General features: G+C 40.6%; 1 protein-coding gene across 3 annotated transcripts in view; it reads right to left on the bottom strand.

Moving 5' to 3' along the window:
- gli2a (GLI family zinc finger 2a) overlaps positions 1-21,071 on the bottom strand; it is an 88,933-nt gene extending 67,862 nt beyond the window's left edge. For all 3 annotated transcript variants that reach the window (XM_054786975.1, XM_054786977.1, XM_054786976.1), the window contains exon 1: positions 20,634-21,071. The gene's annotated coding sequence lies outside the window, so the exon portion shown is untranslated. The remainder of the gene's footprint in view (positions 1-20,633) is intronic.
- Between the last annotated feature and the right edge of the window lie 621 nt (positions 21,072-21,692).

Below are 21,692 nucleotides of genomic sequence, written 5' to 3'. Positions count from 1 at the left end.
TAGAAGCCGTCTGGTCAAATGGATGACCAAAACATCTCTTCCGTGTGGTTATTAACTTTTTAACGTGTGCTTAAATGACATCTGCTTTGATTTGAGAGGTTATGGTGATCCTTGAAGACGTAAAAAAGCACTTAGTTGGTTATATTCCACAAAGTAGGAAAGTCCTTATTTAAATTTAAATATTTCTGTAGTTAGAGCATAGAAAACCTGTTTATGACCTTCTAAATATGTTTTTTTTAACATTATTAGACATGAACTAACACCCCTACAGTCAACTTTACACTGATATTAACCAATATAGTAGACATAATACAAGTAAATAAACAATTTACGACATAAATAAGACTCATGCTCATGTGTTCTGGTGCTAGGAGAGCAGAGTGACGGACATGAAGTGATGCCGAGAGTTCAGAGTTGAGTTTTAGCTTGCTGTGGGTTATGGCCGAAAAGTAGCACGTATTTATTATGGATTACTGTGCCTGTTATGAGATCATTCAAACCTGCAATAAAAGCCTGTTGCTCTGGCAATCAAGTCTGGCCGTACTGTTTCTCACCAAACATTACAGTAACACTACTGACACCTAGGGACCAGTGTGGAACACTACATGGCATTCACAGCGTTTTTGAATGCATCTTCTGAATGTTTAGTTAATTTAGCTATTTTATGTTTGAAAATGCTTAATTTAGGCAAAAAATACAGTAAAGTTGCTTCAATATGCCTATTCTTTCATGAATAATAAGTCACATCCATTTTTTTTTGGCTGTACTTTCCTCTTTTGTAGCTTTAATTTATCTCCTTGTTGGTGTAAACATGCTTGGTTTGCCTCTCTTGTGAATGGAACGTTGATGTTGCACCATCAGTCTTCCACGGAGAAAGAAAGCTGATGATTGATCAGTGAAAGTCTATACAATCAAGAGGAATCTGGTTTACAATCGAATGGTGTGTTCGTACGACCTGTAGAAAGACAAGTATGATGTAATTAAGGTGTTTGCATGCGTTTTAAAATGCTGCTTTCAACCCAATTCATGCAATAATTGTTTTTTATTAGTGCATGTAAACATAGTGTGTGTAGTAATTACTACATTTGATCCTTCTCCGATTTAAACATATCAAAGTCTGTGAAGGTGTATGATTAATCCCCACATTCCCTGCGTCTCACCACAAGCTAGTCCCATGGTACCACCAATGACAGGGAAGCCCGGCTCTGAGGGTCTGGTACAGGTGTCAGGAACCAGTCGGACAGATGGCGGGGGCCAAAGGCGAATAAACAACAAGGGGGCACTTTTTTCATCTTCTGATTGGCTGGGCAGCCCCGTAGCAGCACGAACAGGATAAAGCACACACCACACCCTCCCCTGGCCCCCCACCTTCTTCTACCGTGCGACTGCAGGATGTTTGCAAAGCAAGAATAAACACAACATATCAATAACACAAATTCATCACTAGAAAAATTGTGAGGATACAGAAAACCAACATAGAAGCAGATCTTTTCAAACTATATATTGCGTCTGCTGTTTTTGTGGGTAAGAAGTACTGACCGCACTGAGGGTGTTTTGTTCTTGTTGCTTCCTGTAACACAGCCACAAACTTGACAAACATCTTCGAAAATGACAAATAACATGCAATACAGCTCTGATCCCAATGAAAGTGTAGGTTTTGAGTATCTACCAAATACAAGACAAATCCCCACTTGTCTGGCAGAGATCTCGGATGCAAAAATATTCCTAAGGTCTTACTCACACTCAAACATTCCAACCATTAAGGAACCCGTGCGCAGTCCCCTCGTCTCTCTCCAGGCTCCCACTGGCCTGCGTTCACACTGATCATTCATGCTCCGGCCAGTACACCTGCCCCACCACTTCTATTCCGATGTTTTACTGCAAATTTTGAGACTTTGTGGATTATTTCTAGCCTTATTTCCTTAATTACATGATGTCTTTATTACACTCCGTGGCTTTAATTCTTGGATCATTTTGAGTCTTTGTATTTTATTTATTGTGAATTGTGCCTTGCACCATGCATGTGAGTGTGCATGGAGTCAAAGGACAGAAAATGTGTCGTACTTGGGCACAGATCAGTGCACTCACACAAGCCAAAGGTACCATGCCTTAGGTTTGTGGACCCAGACACGGTATGACTGGCCACTTAGAGGCTTGGTTTGGACTGCAACTGCTACATGCAGTGGAGCCAACAAAGTTGGAAGTTGGAAGATAACTTGGAATCCATCACAATATTTCAGGAAAAACCTGCAAATGCCTAAAAAGTTGCACAATACTTAAAGGCTGAAACATCCTCACGTATGACATTCATCCACATTTCAGGAAATCTTGCAAGTCTTCCACTTATCTTGAAAATCGACAATGATTAAATTATGATAATAATCTAAAATAATAATTGACATTCGTGACTATCCGAAAACAGTTGGAACATTTCATTTGGTACCGGGTCTTACTGATACCCTCGTCACACTAGAGGCAGAATGAGACAGAATGCCGTCGGAATGAAAATTCCTGCTTTATTCTTGGATATTCGAAGTGCATTCTAAAATTTCTGACGACATTCTGAGTGCATTCGAAATATCAGGATTCATTCTGGTGGTTGGCACGAATGTTTTTCGCATGTTAAAAACTTTCGAGGTGTATTTGAAGTGGAAAAATATGGAACGGCATTCGAAAGGTATTCTAACAATACTTTTGACTGCACGGTATTCTAAGTACTCTTACGGTATTCCAAAGAGCATTCGGAAAGAAAAGCGCAGCCATCTGCGGCTGAACCAGCACTGTGTCGTCTTATTCACATCACATCACATTCATATCTCCGCCAAGGAAAAATGGCCAAGTTGACACCACCAGCGGCAGCCGGCGTGGACAGCACGGAGGTGCTGAAAAGTGCCTGTTTTTTTTTTCTAGTTTATTGCCTTTTTCCTGCTCTTTGCTCTTTCCACCTGCAGTTGCAAGAAATTATAGATTACCTTTCTTTTATGCATGAGCTTCTTCTCTGGAGTTCAATAACTAAGAGGTCCCTCGCAAACAGAGAAATTGATGAAGCTATAAGGATGAAGCCTGCTGGTGCGTGGCGTCACGCGGGACACAGCAGGACACAGCGCGACCAAATAATGCCAGGACTGCTTGACATATGCAGGAAGCGGTGGTGAAAATGCATACCCATGCAGGAACAATACGTGTCGCGCGTAATATTGTCGTGCACTAGACAAACTAAACTAAACACTACTTGGCAAGGTCAAATAAGTCGTGCGGGAGCGTGGTGCTTAGTGTGAACAAATAAAACCTTTTTTTTCATATTCAAAATTTCATTTATAAAAAATACTACTTACATTTGCAAACTTTTAAGACACCAATAAGCCTAAAAATTAACAGTTAAAATGACTTTGCTGGACAGCTTCTCCCCTCTCCACTTTGTCGACTAATTTGGAGTCTTTCGATGAACTATTTTGAAAGTTTGTGAAATGCAACTGTGGAGGAGCGATTTCTTGTGTACACTTGCGTGTGCACGTTTGTGCATTTGAACATTATATAGTAACAGAAAGTGTGGTAGTTTCCTTCATGTGTCACGGCCGTGTTTATTGGTCAATTTGTTTACAGCTATAAATGTCACTGGGGTGTATATAAGAAAAGCCAGGGACTTCACTGAACAAATGAATTTACCGCTGTTCAACAAAGCATTTGCTTATTTAAAGAGGACAGCCGGTACGTCCATGCTTTTCTCTCAACTCCTTGTCTCCTCTTCACCTTCTACCCCATTCGCCTCAGACTTGCAAGACTTTTGTTGAGACCTGGCGTGTGTTTTTCTTAGCGCCTCGTTCAGTTTCAAGTGTTCCTCTCCTCCACTACCGTTCAACAGCTCCCCTTTCACCAACACTGAAAGGAATGAAAACATACATCAAAAGGGGCCCTCTCATTTTGAAGATATCCAGACTTCTGACTTTCTTCCTTCCTATCTTCCAGTCAATGCGATCCACTTGCTGGTAGATTCTCTTTCCTGGCAGCACACATATACACAAACATACTCGCACGCACTTGCAGACGGCTGCAGCTACACACTCTTCTCCATTGGCAAACGGAGGCAGCGGATAGCAAAGATCTACCACCTGCAGACCTCTCCACTCAGGTTTCTGAAGGTGACAACCATGCAGGTTATCATAACAACCTCCAAAAGCCAAAATATCGCTTTGTTTTACATACTTTGAGTCTTTATCATATTGGCTTCAACTCAAGGAACGCTTTGTTGCGAAACTAACCTCAAACAGCAAGCTTATTTTACATTTATTGGTAAAGTTTACCTTTTCCAAGCAAAATGTTTTGCTTATTAATGTTTTTGCTAATTGCTAATTAAAAAATTAATGCCATGAAGCACAAAAAACCCAGCACATTAACCCCTCGCTATTTAGATGGCCCAATGTTTCCATGACTGTTTTCCAGCCTTAAATCCATAAAGACACTCTCACTGCTGCCGCAGACTCAGTATTTCCGTCACGTGCGCATATTTTCCACAGAATCCCGATCGTAAATTCAGTTTGCATTAGGGATGCACTTTTTTTTCATACCATTAACTTTTTATGTCAATTATTTTTCACATTTTTGTGCACACCCGGAGGTAAGAACGACTCAAACAAAGTTGGATTTGACAAACTGTACATGTATATTCGTCCGAACCATATATCATGACATTGCGACTATTAACAAAACATGAAAAAAATGGCGGCGGCTCAGAAGTACAAACCGCAGCCAACAAATGCCGTTATCGTCCATGATGGAAAAGGGCTGGTCATTCAGCGCCATCATTTCCATGATGATATTACAGATCGCCTTAGCCCTCGGATAGTCTCTGGCAAACTTGTTTGCACTTTTCAAACGCTGCAGCGACAGGAACAAGTCCCAGGCGTCGTATCGATGCTGACGTTTCAGGTGGCTAAGGTTTGATGTGTTGAAGCTCAATGGTTTTTTTTCAGAGCTATCTTGTGTGTTACTGGACTTATCAGTACGATGTCATAATTCCTCGTGCGCAAGAATGCATTAGCCACACTCTGTGCGTAAAAAAGTACCAGCCTATCTTCAAACATACAAAGCTCAGGCCAATTACACCCAATCTTAACGATAACTGACACAATAGCCAATGAAATTGTGAAAACACCATTATACTGGTTCACGGCTGAACTTTGTCATAAAAGCAAGGAACTCCTGTGGAACTGAGCAATTGAAAAGTGGACCGTGCATCAACGGTGCATCAACGGTGCAGCAACAGTGCGTCAACATTGCATGGAGTTAGTGGAGACCATGACCTAGTGTGACCTAGGGTCTCCAAAGGAACACCTTAGGAACTCCTGCTCCTAACTTTAGAGACACCTGTGTAAAATACTATGTTTTTGTGGTACCACTGTCAAATTTTAAATGGAATTAGGTAATAACTCAAGCTATGGTCCCACTGTGTTTTCCAGACCATACCTCCAAACTAGTTATTTTGAAGTCATGTTTCTGAAACTATATATATATAGGTCAACCTAATAAATCCTGCTTTTTCAGGGTATTCAAACTCCTATTTGTCAGTGTCAGTAGAACTTAGACACATTCTGACTGGTAGGGAAAAAAATTCTGCTTGTTAGCTTTCAAAAGAGCCCAAAGCCATGCCTCCACTCCAAATGGTACAAGGACAGCATTACATTTATTTTTTGGGGTATGGCTTTTTTAGGTCTTTTAACAATCATTTTTTAAGGGGTTAAAACAAAGTTCTGTTAATATAAAAACCTCTGTTTGTGAGCATTTCCAAACAAAAAACATTGCAAACGTCCTAGCACCCCTTTGTCGTGATGACTTTCATCATCCATCCATCCATCCATTTTCTATACCACTTCATTCACACTCACATTCATACCTATGGACAATTTAGAGTCACCAATTAACCTCACCTGCATGTTTTTGGAAGGTGGGAGGAAGCCGGAGTACCCGGAGAAAACCCACGCGCATGCGGGGAGAACAAACAAACTCCACAGAGAGATGCCCAAGGGAGAATCAAACCCAGGTCTTCCCAATCTCCAGGCTGTTACTGTGTTGGCCAACGTGCTAACCACTAGATCACCGTGCAGCAACTTTCATCATGACTGCTTTTAAAATATACTTTTGAACAAGATTAAGTACATCTATCTACTTGGTTAAGGAGAGATTTGGCGTTAACTGCTGGTATATGGAAAGGACAAATAGCTTTAGACAGCTTTGAAATGTTCTTTCAGTTGCGATACATACATCCAAGTGGACAACCTATGGATTGAGGTTCTTAACCATTTCTCAGTTACACAAAAATGTGAAAAATGTTAAAAATGACTGCACGGAAGAGGAATGGCTTGACCTACGCATTTAATACACAGGTGGAAGCAAAGAAAGGCAGTGGTGAGGGGACACCATGCAGGCTTCATCTTACACTGTGCGTAGTTGTAGCTTGTGTTTATCGGAATCCAGAGTGTTCCTTGTATAATTCAGTCAAAATACAGCTGTTTATGCCCTGAAATGGCCGGCGTTGACCACCATGGATGCCTTTGCCCTAGAATTTCATTCAAGCCCTTTAATTTACCGTACCATTTTTTCTCTCATTGAGAGGTCTTTTCACCAACCAAATACTTTCTTCTTCAGCTCATTTTGACTCCTTAAAGCAGGCAACTCATTTTTCAAGCCACAATCTAAAACTTTTCTTTTTGGTTTAGCAAATTTTAAACTGCATTTCTACCAACTCCCCACGTGAATGTGATTTTGTCATTCAGCCATTCCGTCAGTCTGTCTCTCAGTTCATCCATCCATCCGTTATGACTACAGTCCCAATCAGCAGGTCATAGAAAATGCAGAGTAATGAGCAGATAACAAGTGATGTCATGTAAAAGGCATCTGAGATGGTACTCACACTCGGCAAATCCTGCCTACCACTTCACAGAGGACAGCTTTGTAAAAATAAAAAATAAAGGCTTTGCATCTTAAAATATCTGACATTCAGCTGCAGACCTGTGATCTGTAAGTGTGATCATTCTGTTTTTCTTCAGCCAATAGACCAATAGCCAAAATGTGTCATATTAGCAACACAAGCATAGCTATGTGAGCTAAAGTGCTAACATTTGAATTTATTTTAGTTATGGTAGGGGCGTGTACTTTTGAGCAATTCAAAATTTGGCCAAATTCAACAACCTCAGCGGTATTTGACGTTAGCGGGTCCAAGTATGTTGTATCTTGGAAGCTCACTGAACTGAAGACTAGTGATGTATGTTTAGTGCAGGGGTGTCCAAACCTTTTCCACCGAGGGCCGCATACTAAAAAAATCAAAAGGACGTGGCGGCCACTTTTACATCTTTTAAACAAACCTATGTACTGTAGATATGCAAAGACATTTTTTTATGTTTCAAGAAAAAACAGCCTGTATCAAAGCATATTATGAGTATGAATGAACTTGTTCTCCTTACATTAAGATTTTTGGCTGTTTTTTCAATTTTTGCAGTTTTTATTTTAAATAGTACAAATATTTCTTCTCGTACATTTTTTTCTCTTAATATTTTCAGTCTTTATTCTCATAATATTTTGACTTCATTGTCGTAATATTATAACTTTTACCCAAACTAAATTTTCTAAAATTGCAACTTTATTCTTTGCTTTGTTTGTTTCTCATAATATTACGACTGTTAAAAAATAATATTTTCAGTCTTTAATATTTCAACTGACTTTATTCTTGCCTTTTTTCCAATGTTGCTTTTGTTTTTTTTTAGTTTTCTTATTTTTTCCAATGTTGCTTTTGTTTTTTTTAGTTTTCTTATTTTTAGAATGTGCCGATGGCCAATGAAAAAACAGCCGCGGGCCGTAAATGGCCCTTTGGCCGCATTTTGGACACCCCTGGTGTAGTGTGACGTCTTTCATAACAGTGGTTCGAACGCAGACGTTTTGTGCAACTTTAGAGGCTCATTTAACAAGTATAAAATGACATAAAGCAGGCTTTGCTACACATCTGATAATCAAGCCTCGTCTGTCAAGAAGTGATGGGACAAGCAAATGGGTCGTAGCACAAATGTTTAGTGTGAGCGCAGTCCAGCACGGTCCAGGAAAGGGAGGGGGAATGGAACCAAAGTCCATCACGGTACCAATGGCCTAGAGAAAAGCCCCCTGGATGAGTTCTTACCCCACCCCCGAGTCTACCCTTTCTTGCGATGCAATATCCTGTAGTTGATCTCTTTGTCTCCATGTACCAACTCAAAACAGATGTGAAGCTTATGGTGTGCAGTGACTCACAAACAGGATGGAATCTACAAAGACAAACTTTAAGTTTTTGTATTACAGACATGCATGCAAGGGTAGATAATAGAATGTATTTAACCCATAAGAAGCCGGAGGAATTTAAAGTAATGATGGGGAATATATCATTGGTGGAACACATAGAGGACATTTGTGATGTTTTTTCTAGAATACTACTAACTAATGTCAAAGACATGTGACATTACATATACTGTATGTTGCGTTGTTCATGGTAAATGTGTTTCTTACTTGGGAAAAAATAAGGATGTCTCACATACTAGGGACCGTCAACAAAGTACTATTCAGTTAAATTTGTGATCTATAACCATGTCAAATGATTAGTCCTACCTTAAAGTATTTTGCACAGCCATTTTTTCCAATTTTATCTTTTATTGGATGGACTTTTATTGGATCTGAGTCACAGAGGTTTGTTACAAAAGCCAAACAATATTGTTGGTCATGCTGTGTAATACCGTACAAAAGTAAATTCAACAATACTTCGGTGACATTATTTTTAATGCTTTGAAGAGCTACAGTATTTTCATGACCATATTCTATGACGCAAATTCATGTTTGTAACTAAAGCTTATTATTTTAAAAACAAGAAATAAATTAAATGGATCGGTACCGGATCGGATCAGCAAGACTAGACTGGATCGGAAGCCAAAAAATGTGGATCAAGAAATCCTTAGAAAAAAATAAAAAACTTGACACTTTTTTGTAGTACCACAAATTACAAATTACATACATTGACACCCTATTAAAACATTACAATTGTTCATTGGCTTTAAAATTGGCATTAGTGGCAAAAAATAAGCTTTTGTAAATGAGCTACCTTACCTGACCCACGGCCATGTTGGGGAAGCCATACAGTATCTTGGGGTAGTCACATGACAGTCACAGGGTTTCTTATGGCTTAAGGAGAACCCAATCATCATTGCAATGACTAGCGTATTTAAGTGATTGTTCAATTGACTGGAGATGAACCTTTTGGGAATTAATCATCAAGCTCTATTAGAAAATATAAACAAGGATAAGCTTTGTGGCTACCAAACAAATATCGTGTTAAAGAATGTAACAGCTGAACTAACACTAAAGTAACGCTTTGGTCGTGTGTTAAAAGTTACATCTGTCACTGGACTGCAGAGTCAAGCTCGCTAAAACATTTGGCCTGGGTCAGTCATCCTCAGTGTGTTGTTCACACTCTACCTCAAACCCACTGAGCTGTTAACAACAACAGCAAAACCCTCTTTGTGTGTGTGCGTGTGTGTGTACATGCGTGTGTGCGTGCATGCGTGTGTGTTCCCGATGCCAGAAAGTTACGTTTCAGATTGCAGGACGCCGAAACGTTTCCCACAGGTTTCGCTTTGGTGCATCCCCCTCCTTGTTGTTCCACTGGGTTGACCACTCTATTAGGAATGCTTGTGTGAGTTGTGGCCCAGCTGTTTCTACTTCCACGTCACAGCTCAGCATTTGCTGACAAGAGGGAGACACCTTAAAGTCGTAGCTGTATTTATGTCGACCTGTGACATCAGTAGCAACTGTGAAGACACCAGGTGAGACTGTAATTCATTCAGACAATGTTCATGCTGAGCTGGCTCTATTATAGAACATGTTTCGCTACATTTTCTGTCACCAAGTCTGTTTTTCCCCAATGCATGTCATTACATTGTCATATGTCATATGTCAAAGTATATAAAGTCTTAAATGAAACATTTATTTTTGATTTATTTCACAAAATATGTCATGACGTCAAAACAAAACACAAGTATTGATTTTTCCGACCCCACAGCCAAAATGCCTTTCTGTTACAATTTGTTGCCTTGGTGGCTTTGTGTCACATGCTGATCAAAAGCAGTGTAAACATATTAACAATTGCACGGACGAAAGCGTCTTCTTGAGGTTTTCAGATATTGGTATAAAAATATGTTTGTTGCCGGATGCACTCCATAATATTACAGTATTTTGGGATATCTAGACGACTCACACAGTTAAGGATACGTTTGATCTCCACTTTTTCCAAGGGTTTTCTTGCAGGACCTACAGCAAAACCCCATAAGTAATTGAGACCGCATATAAATGTCTATTCCCTTCTCTCTTCCCTTGCCATTGTTCATTTGCAACACAATCCAGGTTTAAGCTCTAAATATGTCTCACACACTTATCAAACACATTTAAATTATAAAATGTCCTCACCAGTAATGAATGATAATGTACGATGATCAATAGAATAGATGGAATTGGAGCCAACCTGGTCGTCAAACAAGCACTAGCTAAACCTTCCGTAGCCAAACTTGCATCTCAGCACACAACTACGGTGCATTCAACTACTGTCGAACAAAGTGAGAAATCTCAACGGAAAAAATGTTATCAGTGAAGCACAAAGTGTATGTAAACACCTTATATTCTGCCATTTACGCCATTGATCTAACACTGGGATTGATGAAGGTATCCCAATAGTTTTTTCAATAACCGGAAAATCACTTTAAAAAAATCATTACATGTCTTTACATGTCTCAAATGTTAGTCTGCTTAACACATGAATAGTTTGTGCATGGAAACGCAGCCTCTGAGTAAGGCCCTGTCCATATAAAAATGAAAACAAATGAAAATCTTTTGTAATTGATCTACTCTGATCTGCATTGGCAAAAAATGCTGAATCCACCCGTCCAAATTGGCAGTGCCATGTGGCCGCAAGGCTGAAAAGGTAAAGTGACATGTCATGCGTGTCTCCTGCTGTCTTCATTAACGTTTGTCCTGGAATGTCCTTTAAGGCCACCTGTTGGCACTTGTGAAGTCACTCAGATTTATGCTGACAAACAGAAACCGACAAACAGAAACTGGCAGGCGCCATGGTCCAACTCAATGGCGGTGTGACGGTAGACAGGCACGCTCGCGGCAGCCTCGGGATCAGGGAATGAGCAAATTCAGCAATTTTTTACTTAAGAAAATCTTGAAAACGATTAGACTCATACAGAAAACACATTTAGAATACAGATCAATGGACAAATATTAATACTTCTTTTACGTGATCATTTTTATTTTTCATCCTGACTGGTGAGGGTCTGGCTCACCTGTATCCCCTGACTGCACATCACTGCTCAGCTTACATGTGAAACAACTGAGATGTTCCTGCATGTTCCAACTGTGTTTTCGATCCCACTCTCTCTCGAATGAGCTGCTCAGCAAACATAAAATCTCATTTTGGACTGCAGCCAGTGAGATCAATTCAACAGATTCTGAGCGTTCAAGAGAAAGTTTGAGCACGCAGGAGGCTAAAGACAACCACATGTCTCGTGCATATCCAAGCTGAAGTCTGACTCATGTCTCCAGCTTCTATCTGGGCGGAGTTTGTGGCCTGGCACTTCATCTGTGCAATTTAGAATATACTGTAGCCTAACCAATCATATAGATCCATTGGGGGAAAAAATATCTGCCCAGCCTTAAAGGCTTCATCTTCACTGCCACAATGAAAGGCTACAGCATAAATCATATCTGATCCCTTCTCATCCGTATGGCTGCCTTTTTGTTGTCAACAGCCTCTGCAAAGGCCCCAGTGTCTTTCTCTGCATCAGATTAAGGCCTGTGCCAAACACTGCTGACAATTTGCCATTGTTGGGAACCCTGTTTCAGGCTATCTGAAGGGAGAACAGTCATCAAAATGCTTGTGTTGGATTGGCAAGTGATGAAGATAATAAAACAAAAAACATTTGTGCACTTTTTCGCACAACAGAAATTTCCAATTGCATGCAGCCAGATCTTGATTTTCGTACGCTCCAGTTTTCATATGATCAAAAATGTTCACTAAAACTAGTCGGTTTGCCTGTACTGTATCGTTCCACAAAATCAGGGGCCCAAACAAAGCACCCTACACTGTGCTGACTCTGTCCATGCAGTTTTTTATCGACTGTGGCTGCTAAATAACCCGCCATGGGGCCAAAAAAAAAAAAGTTACAAGTGCCAACAGTTTGATATAGTAGGTGAGAAACACTGTGGAATTTGATCTCAGCAGGATGTACAGAAAGTCTGCATCAACAATACGTTCAGCCCATTCGCCACTTGTGATTATTTTGCATAGTTTTCTGCATGTAAAACTATAATTATTCCCTATAAAATGTTCTTTTTGTTGTTTTTCTTAAGGTTTCATTGGATTTATATTATTTCCTATGGGAAAAACTGCCTCAGTTTCCTACAAATGTCCAGGTTTTTGTCCTTTTTTTTAAATGATCGGGATCTACCTATCAGCCGATCGCCCAACCAACCTTTTTCAAGTGTTTTGTAACTGGGGTGGTCTGCATGTCCCGGCTACACTGTGCATTGTGTTCGGATGCACGGTGCAATGAGGGACACATAGGTGGGTTTGGAACTGTGGCTTATTCCTGCAGTGTGGTGGAACACAATGAGTAGACCTGTGCATGAGCTCCTCAGCATCTACAGGCCTGTGCCAGCCCATACCTCCAAAAATTATTTTGAAGGCTCATGCTTCTGAAACAAATTAAGGGAAACTTTAAAAAAATGTATTTGTCAGTTTCATTTAGACACATTCAAAGAAGAAAAGAAAAAAGCCATGCCTCTACTCAAAGTGGTCCAAGGGCAGGCATTTTCGCTAAAAAAAAAAAATCCCAGAATTAGCAGGGTTTAAAGGGATGAAGTTGTATGACATCTCCATTAGCAGTGGACTATATCAACAGTGACTTGCCCCCCATTTGGTCCCACGCGTCCGGTTCTGGTCGGATTTCTGTGACGAGGAACGTAGTTCTGCTTAGGTGCTGAGTCATTTAAGTAAAAAGTTTGGCTTCTCAAAACAATATGTGTTCAAAAGAGTAATACATTTGCATCACCAAAATGCCTCCTCAAAAAAAAAAAAAAAAAAATCAGACCTCACAAATCGCTAGGCGTTGTATTGTCTCCATTCCTCTCCATTCGTGTGTATGTGATGAAGACGCTCGCAAGTCACTGTTGAAATGGTCCACTGCTGATGGGGATGTCATACAACTTTATGTCAAAAAATCCGAACGATCCCTTTCAGGTCCAATGCCTTATTCCATATTATGCACACTAAACCCAGAATCCTCAGTTTAAAAATGCTACAGTTAAATGTGAACTGTGTACTGCCTGGAAAGTGTCCAGAGAACCAAACCGGGGTTATCCTGTAATTAATCTTCTATGTGGTTGTCTAGGGACCCCAAATTACATGATGAACTTTCAACGCTGTCACTGAAGCACTAACATTAGCCAAGTGGAGCCACAGTGAATAACAAGACTGTCTCACCAATACACGATAAAAAAAACTGATGCAACTGTAGTGGAGAATATGATGAACCAATTTATTTAATTAGTCGGTGCAGAACTAGTCAATTACCTCAAATAGATTGCAAGAAGGGTTTTTTGAGAAAATGCAATTTCACTGCCTTCAACAAAATTTTGTTCATGTGAAAAAGTCACACATTCACTAAATATTTGCATTCCTCCTCCTGAAATGATTCAGATTCAGTCAACATTTTAAAAGAGGACAAGGAAAAAAGAATCTGACACTTTCCATTGTCCATTGTCCAGAGAGTGAGTTAATCTTGTGTTGAGATAATGAAATGTGTCCCACCATCCCCCTTTCACAAACTACCTCACCTCTCATGACCTGGGCAGGGTTTCCCCAAAAGACCTTGGAGCTGCAGAAATCATTGTTCCTTTGTAAGCCAACAGACAACGATGGTGTTGCTGATGAAACGCTTTCTTACCATTCAACAAGCACGTTATGTAGGACGTGAAAGGTTCGGTCAGGATGTGAGGTTCAGACCCCCGTGGTTTACAAGTGATGACAGACGTCACCGCACACATCCACGAGCGCGGCGTAATCAACTGCAATGCAATCGTTTCTCTACAGTTAGGGTTGGTTGCAGTTTACATGTTATCCAATTCGGTAGTTTTATATGCCTGTGCTTCAACGGTGACCAAACTGATACTTATAAAAAGGAAAACATACGGTTTGTCCAAATACAATGCCTTTTTATTTGTATGTAATTTTGTCACATGCAAGTTGAACAGAATAGTAATTTCTAAACACTTCGATAACATAATAAAATGATAAAGTAATGCATTTGCCAATATGAAAGAAAATCTATAACAAATTGTCATAATTATCACAGTAAAACCAGCAGCAATGCAGAGCACAGAGAATATGCAAAAAAACGATTTGCTTGTGTTCAGAATTCCGCTGTTTGTGAATGCACCTTGCTCGCTGTGACTGTGATTGGTGGACAATGTCGAAGTGTTGTGTTGCTGTTGTGGAGCGCTACGGCATAATGTGTGTGCGCTCTTAGAATTGAGAATTGCTGTTGGCGTGTTAAGGTCAGCAATATACAGTGGTGCCTTGGTTAGTGTCATTAATCTGTTCCAGAAGGTCAGACTCAAACCAAAACGGGCTCTAGCCAAGGCAAGTTTTCCCATAGAAAATAATGTGTAGTGTAGGAAGGAAGTATAGAACAAGTATAGTTCGGATTTTTTGACATGAAGTTGTATGACATCCCCATCAGCAGTGTAGTCCATCAAAAGTGACTTAACCCTCACTTGGTCCCGTGAGCCCAGTTCTGGTTGGATTTCGGTGATTAGAAACATACATTTGAATGACAAAAATGCCTCCTCGAAAAAAAATCTAAAATTCCAAAAAAAAGTGCAGTTTTCCTTGAACGTCATTTTACCTTCAGTGGACACCCTTGGCAACAGAAAGACGAGGACTAGATTCGAGGCATGTTTGTTTGCATTTGCAAACTCGCCATGGCTAACGACGCTGTGTATGCCTGTTCTTTTTTTGTTTTTTTAATTTTCGAACCAGCCTGTGCTTGCTAGCTTGCTAACCGGGATGGACCACTGTATTTTAAAAAGAGTGTCAGACTGCGTGTGTCTTTCAGGATGCTACATTAGTTAGAAGACATTACTTCAAGCACTTCTTCCAGGTAGCTGAGTCTGCATTCATTTAGCACCCAAATTAGTTTTTTGGTGAGGTTATTTCGTCAGCACCAGTGATACGATCCCTGTCTGTTACATTTGATGAACATAAGCATGTGTGCGTTCGTGACAAAATTTGCAATCGCTCCTCCGCAGTTGCATTTTAATAAAAAAATATGTGTCATTCAATGAATGCGATCGCTCCCTCACACACTATACACGGATCAGATGGCAAATTGTAAATGTGAGCATGTAAAGACAGAAATGACATGCTGTCCTGCAAATATGATAAATAAGAACATTTAGTTTGTTTAATAAAAGTACAATGTTTGGAACTTAGTTCTATTGTGAAATTAAATAAAATTTACTTTGTTAATTTGTTTTAACTTTTATCTTTGCGGGCGGGGGTGTGGTAGAGGAAACACTGAGATGGTATATAAAGTGCATGAGCTGCCACTCAGACACAATGTATTTTAAGAACTGTCATTGTTTTCTGTTCTTTTGCTGGCAGTGGTACAATGCTGGCTGACCTTAGTTTTCTCTTCTGGGATTGGAGTGCACACTCAGCGCTGCTCTAGTGTAAAGAGGGGGAAGCAGGAGAGGGTTCCTCACTCCTCCTCTCTCCACCTAATTCTCCCCATCCTGGATATGATGGTGTCTACTTAACTTCACATACTTGAGGCAGAATGAGCAGGACTTCTTGAGGAGAGTGAAACAACAAGCAGTAAAACAAGCAAGGACTGTCAGCATGCCAAAAGCAAAGGAGACAGCATTCAGTGAAGTGCTCCACAGATGAATGTAAACAAGAAACTAGCTCGCAATGCCATTGCCCTCATTAGGGTCACAGGTAAGCTGAAGCCTATCCCAGGCTTTGGGGTACACTCTGGACTGCTCACCAGTCAATCACAGGACACCAATATAGAATCATCCATTCACACATATGAAAGTTATTGGGATGTGGGAGGAAGCCGGAGAACCAGGAGAACATTAGCGTTATCACTCCAATAATAAATGTATTAAATGTTGAGGTGTAACGGTACATGTGTTTGTAATATGATATTTCGGTACGTCCAGTTCTGAACACAGTCGTACCAATTTCTCACACGGTACAGTACAAGTGCGGGACAGGAAGTGTTTATTGCGTCACGCATTTACTCAGTAAACAAAAACAGCGCAACCCAGCTTTGGCTAGCTGGAGTCATGGCTAGCAATAGTGCCAAGGAGAAGTCTGAGCTTGAAAACCCTCTTCTGTAGTTAAAGTCTCCTGTTTGGGAACACTTGGCCTTCCCAGTGAAATACGTAAGTGGACAAAAACAAGTGGACAAGATGAAAGCAGTTGTTCTTGGCTACAAGCTGGAGCTATTAATGCAGAACTACAGTCAATAGGGAACTTTACTTTACTACAAATGAAATAATCATTCACTGTCGTTTCTCTAAAAAGAAACCGTATAAACTATTACATTACTTCGTGTTAATTTTATTGAGATTTTATATATTGGGGAATTATCTGCTAGTAGTTTTATGTTTCACTTTGAAAATCATTGAAACTGTTTACACAAAAGTTAAGCAGTTTTATGTTTTCCATTTTGTTATTTTACTGTACCCAAAATGAACTGAGACCTGAGACCTTAAAGGAGACATATTATGCTTTTCCTCTTTTCTGACCTATAAATGTTTTTACAATGCTGTATTCTCCTGTTAAACGATGCCAATGCGTCAGATAATGAGGTTTGCGAATTTGGGAGTGAGACCTGAAAGCAGTTTTGGTCAGAGTTTTTTTTTACCATCGAGTTCTATTGACGTCAATGCAGCCTGCACTTCCTTATATGGGCATGCCCAGGCAAACACTGTAGGCCTGCCCTCCTCCTGCTCTGCTTCGCTCTGCTCTGTTCACTTTTAGCACCAATGGCTCCCAGGAAATGTTTGTTCGGATGTGCCTAAAGAGGCAAGCATCAGGCAGAAGTGGCTGGAGTCGGACTGTTTTGCGAATATGGGCCAATACAAAGCTGGACTATCCGCCAAACTGTTGCTGAAGTTCGATGCCTTTCCAACGTTACTTGGTCGTGTTGAAGAGTCAGGAGAGCAAGCTGTAAGTACCAATTTATCAGCGTCCTAACTGTGTTTATTTTGCGTAAGTCATCGGACAAAAGGAGTTTGGCAGCTGTCCGAAAGTCCTCGGGAGCGCTTGGGAGTATGACCAATCACAGTGGAGTTGGCGCGGCGGGAGTCGTACCTGGACCGACGTACATGTTGAACCTGCACTATGAGGTACCCTTACACGCTAATTCTAATGAAACATTTTCCAAGAAAAGTATGTAACTATCACTTGTCTTTCCAAGCATTTGCCTCATTGATATTTTGCTTTGAACACATGATGTCACTCAGCCAACTTTTAACACTCCGTAATTGAAATAAATGGAGCAACCCAAACAAACGTTCATAGACCAAGGTTCCCACCCTACAAATACAACTTTTTCCAACTTTTGTGCTGACTCTCACTCCAATTCAGCGGCTGAAACTTTTGCGGGAGGAAAAAAGATGCTCTGTGCATTTCTGTGCACTAAAACGCCACAGCAAATAATTTTCAACAAAACCACAGAGGCCTCAGCAACACCCACGCAAGCTGTATTTTCTTACGGTGGCCATGAAGCCTCTGAATGACTTCCTTGGTGTAGCACAGCGCCTCGACTCGGTCAAATAAGTATTGGGGAAGCATGGGCTGGGTTCGAACGCCTTCTCCTTCCCTTCTACTTTTGAGGTCACTCAGCAGGAGTGGGTGGTTGTCGTGGAAGAGGGTGCTCCTCCCCCACTTTAGAGTCACATAGTATTCACCCTCTCCTCTAACCCTCCGCTCTGTCCCTGTACGCTAGACTTCATCGGTATTTGCTTTCAAAAAAGCTGTGCCCCCCACCCCTCTTCTTGGGCTATAACCCTCCAACACACACACACACACACACACACACACTTTTCACTCCTTTCCCTGTGTTTACTTCATTTTTAACCAGAAAAAAAGGCCAAAAAAAAGCAGATCAAAATCAAAATCGGGGCCTGTGTAGAGTGTGTGAAAATAAAAGCAGAAAACAGAAAAGTTTCATCACATCCACACACAGAGATGAAAGTGACATGACCACTATAGGTCTCTCAACGCTGCAGAGCGGAGCCCCCGATTGAGGCTGAATGAGTTGAATAGGCTCATCCATTCTTTGCCCCCTTTCACTCCCGGTAGGCTTTAACTGTTGGAACTCTTCATTCTTCACAATAGGCCAATGCACTAAAACGCTTTCTTTTCTCACTCATGCAAATCACCTTGGCCCTGACTGGGCTTGTCATCACGTGAAGTGGAAAACACACATTGTCTCCACTCAAAAATGTGCACATCAAATTATGTTTTTTTTGTTATTTGTTTCTTTTCTTAAATATGCCATGTTTTTTGTAACGCGTGTTCTGCTCAACTTGAATGTAAGACTCAAAGTTTTGAGTGCTCAGTCTACAAAACAGTACACAACCAACCATACCTTTTTCGGTGGGAATGTCAAACTTTATGAGAAAAGCCTTAGGAACACCGGAATATTTATTGTCAATCCTGCTGGGGAATTAACCAGTATAAAAAAGGGAAAAACAGAAACCTAGTTTAACCCTTTAAAACAGCTGCACCCCTGTACTGGGGTGGTGCTTGTGTTTCTATAGTAACTGCAACACAACGCTTGCTCGATGTAAACATACTACACAAAAAACGTCAGCTAAAAGCTTAACGTAACCGGGTTTAGGCAAAGAGAAGACAATTCAAACCACAAGCACTTAAATGGGGAAAATGTCAAAAAGAAGTGAACAGATCGAAACCAGCATATGTCTTGAATAATTTCATAAAACAAAACACTAATGTGACAAAGCTAGCCCCATTCGAAAGCTAACACTTTGCCCTTCCAAAGTATCATTCCTCTCCCACTAAAACTCACTGAAGAAGCATCTTTATTTCCTCTTATGCCTACAAGTCAGCCCTTTACTTTGCTATCAACATCATCTATGTAGACCTTGTACATGCATGCAAACGCCTTATTTATTTTGGCTCTCTTTTGCAAAATGAACCGGGGTTTAAGAGTTTAAAGATCATTAGCAGTGTTAGTAAAAGCCAACAGCAGCAAATGTAGCGGCAAAAAGACCCCACAAAGGCGTCAAGTGTTTGTTGACCGCTCAGACCAAAGAGCAAACAGTAAACTTTCAATCTTTCAACAATAAGTACACACGTGAGGCAGTATGTGTTCATGCTGCTACTGCACACTTTTCAGGCCTCATGTTTATTTCTTGGCTTTGAAGCATTAAGAGATTAGGGCCTGTGATTTTTATCATTATGTTTAATTGTTTTCCATCTAACCAAAAAGTGTTTTTGTGTTGTACTTGTTATATACTGTATTCCAATATGAGCTAATACAGTGGTGTTCAAACTGTGGCCCGAGGGCCAAATAACTTGCAACCATTCATTTTTTATGGGCCTGCAGCATATTGCAAAAATAAAATTAACTAACTAAACAAATAAAAACTACAAAGGCCCAAATGCAACAAAATGCCACACCATAGGCTCTTTGATCATTTTCGTTTGTTTTGTCATGATCAACATGTGTACCACCTTCCTGATTTCCTGACGATCGGACACGGGTGCAGCGTATTTGTCACACTCCGGCGAGGGCGCCACTGTGCAGGGTTTGGTTAAAATATGTACATTTTGGCCAGGATATACGTCGCAAGATTTTCAAGTATGTTGAAGAAAGGTTTAGTTCCCAAAACAATACGAATAATACAAATAGTAAATACTGAAAATTTGGGGGGGGGATTACCTTTTTAGATTGATAAATAAGATACAATTAAAAGCATGCATGCAAAAGTACTGAAAGGTGTAATAATAAAATAAATATCACAATTTTTAAAACGTAGCGGTCTGTGCTATAAGAATGACAACAGTAAATGCTATGCTACTTAAGGATGCCATCTAGCACGCGCTTGAAAAGTCAATACCACTAAGCTGAGATGTAGTTCCTTCCTGGAGATTTATTTTATATCTCAGCATATTTGGGATTGATTTTTTTCTTTGATGAATTACAGTGTAAAGTGTTTTTTGGTCAGTGGAAAAAGTTTGGACACCCTACTTTTTGAATGTGTTTTGCCGAGTGGACATGGAAGTAGCGTTACTGAAGTTCTGGAGCTTTCTGATCACATCTCTTCTCATATGGATCAAGTTGCAAGTTGGAACATTTTTTGGATTCCAGTGTCAGATAAGTTGAAAGTGCAAATGAGATGTGAAGCTCATCTGCCGCTGACACGCAAAGCAAAAGAAAAAAGAAGCAGAATGCACCAATTGGTGAGAAGAGAAAGTTTGTGGTCCAAGGTGCTGCTGTCAGCATCACTACAAAGCTGCTTACCTCCACCGCAGGGTCTTTTCACCTCGACGCTGAAGACGTCCCACTCGCTCTTTTTGTGTCAACTTTTGGCTGTTGCAGGATTCCTTCAGGATTGGGTCGGTACCGCCACAGCAAGCAAACGAGCGTCTCTCAGCTTGACGCCAACCTCCATGTACAAAGTTGGGGAAAAGTTTGGACGACAAGTTTGCAGCTATCCTTAACGCAGAGTAGAAAAAGTGGCGTCCAACTCGTTTTTATCGTCCATCTTCTCCACCACAAAGTTGCGCGCTTTGCTTGGCTTGTTTGGCGCGTCTTTCTGCTGCCAGTCGAGGAAGTTTGATCAAAGCTTTGAGGTTGAAGGTTGAAGGTTGAAGTTGACTTAAAAAGAGCTTCTTGTGCAGACATGCGGCCGTGCTGCGATCATCAGGGCTGCTGATCTGTTTTCAATCCGACCCCCTTCTCTCCTTCTTCCTCCTCCTCCTCCTCCTCCTCCCTGGCGAGTTGGGCCATTTGCTGCACCAGATGGGCGGACTAACTCACTCAAACTAGCTAAAGTAACTCACTCAGTCAAACTAGCTAAACTAAAGTAGCTCACGGAAATTAACTCAACTAACTCACTCAAACTACCTCAGTCCAATTAACTTAACAGTCAAACTAAATAAATTAACTAAGTAAAGTAACAAACGAAATAAATTAACACACTAAATGAATAATTCTAAATAATAAGCTAAATTGGTAATTCACTTAGCCAAACTAACTCACTCAAACCAACCAACGTAACTCACTCAAGCCGAGAAAACTAACTCACTCACCAACCAACGAACACACTAATTGACTCAAACTAACTAAACTCACTAACTTTCGACCTTTCAACAATAAGCACACACATCCCGCAGCTCTGCAAGGCAGTGCTGTTCATACGTACGTACATGCAAAAATACCAACAGTATGCTCTGCCCTCTCGGAAAAACGCACCGATGGTTGTTCCCAGAGTCACAAGAGTGACTCGGTTAGGTAAGACAGCATTCCAGTACGCTGCACCCGTTGGACGGGATGATCTGGAAAACGACTTAAACTGAT

Source organism: Dunckerocampus dactyliophorus, chromosome 9 (assembly GCF_027744805.1).
Source record: "Dunckerocampus dactyliophorus isolate RoL2022-P2 chromosome 9, RoL_Ddac_1.1, whole genome shotgun sequence".
NCBI classification, from domain to species: Eukaryota; Metazoa; Chordata; class Actinopteri; order Syngnathiformes; family Syngnathidae; genus Dunckerocampus; species Dunckerocampus dactyliophorus.
This window is presented reverse-complemented; position numbering and strand designations above follow the sequence as displayed.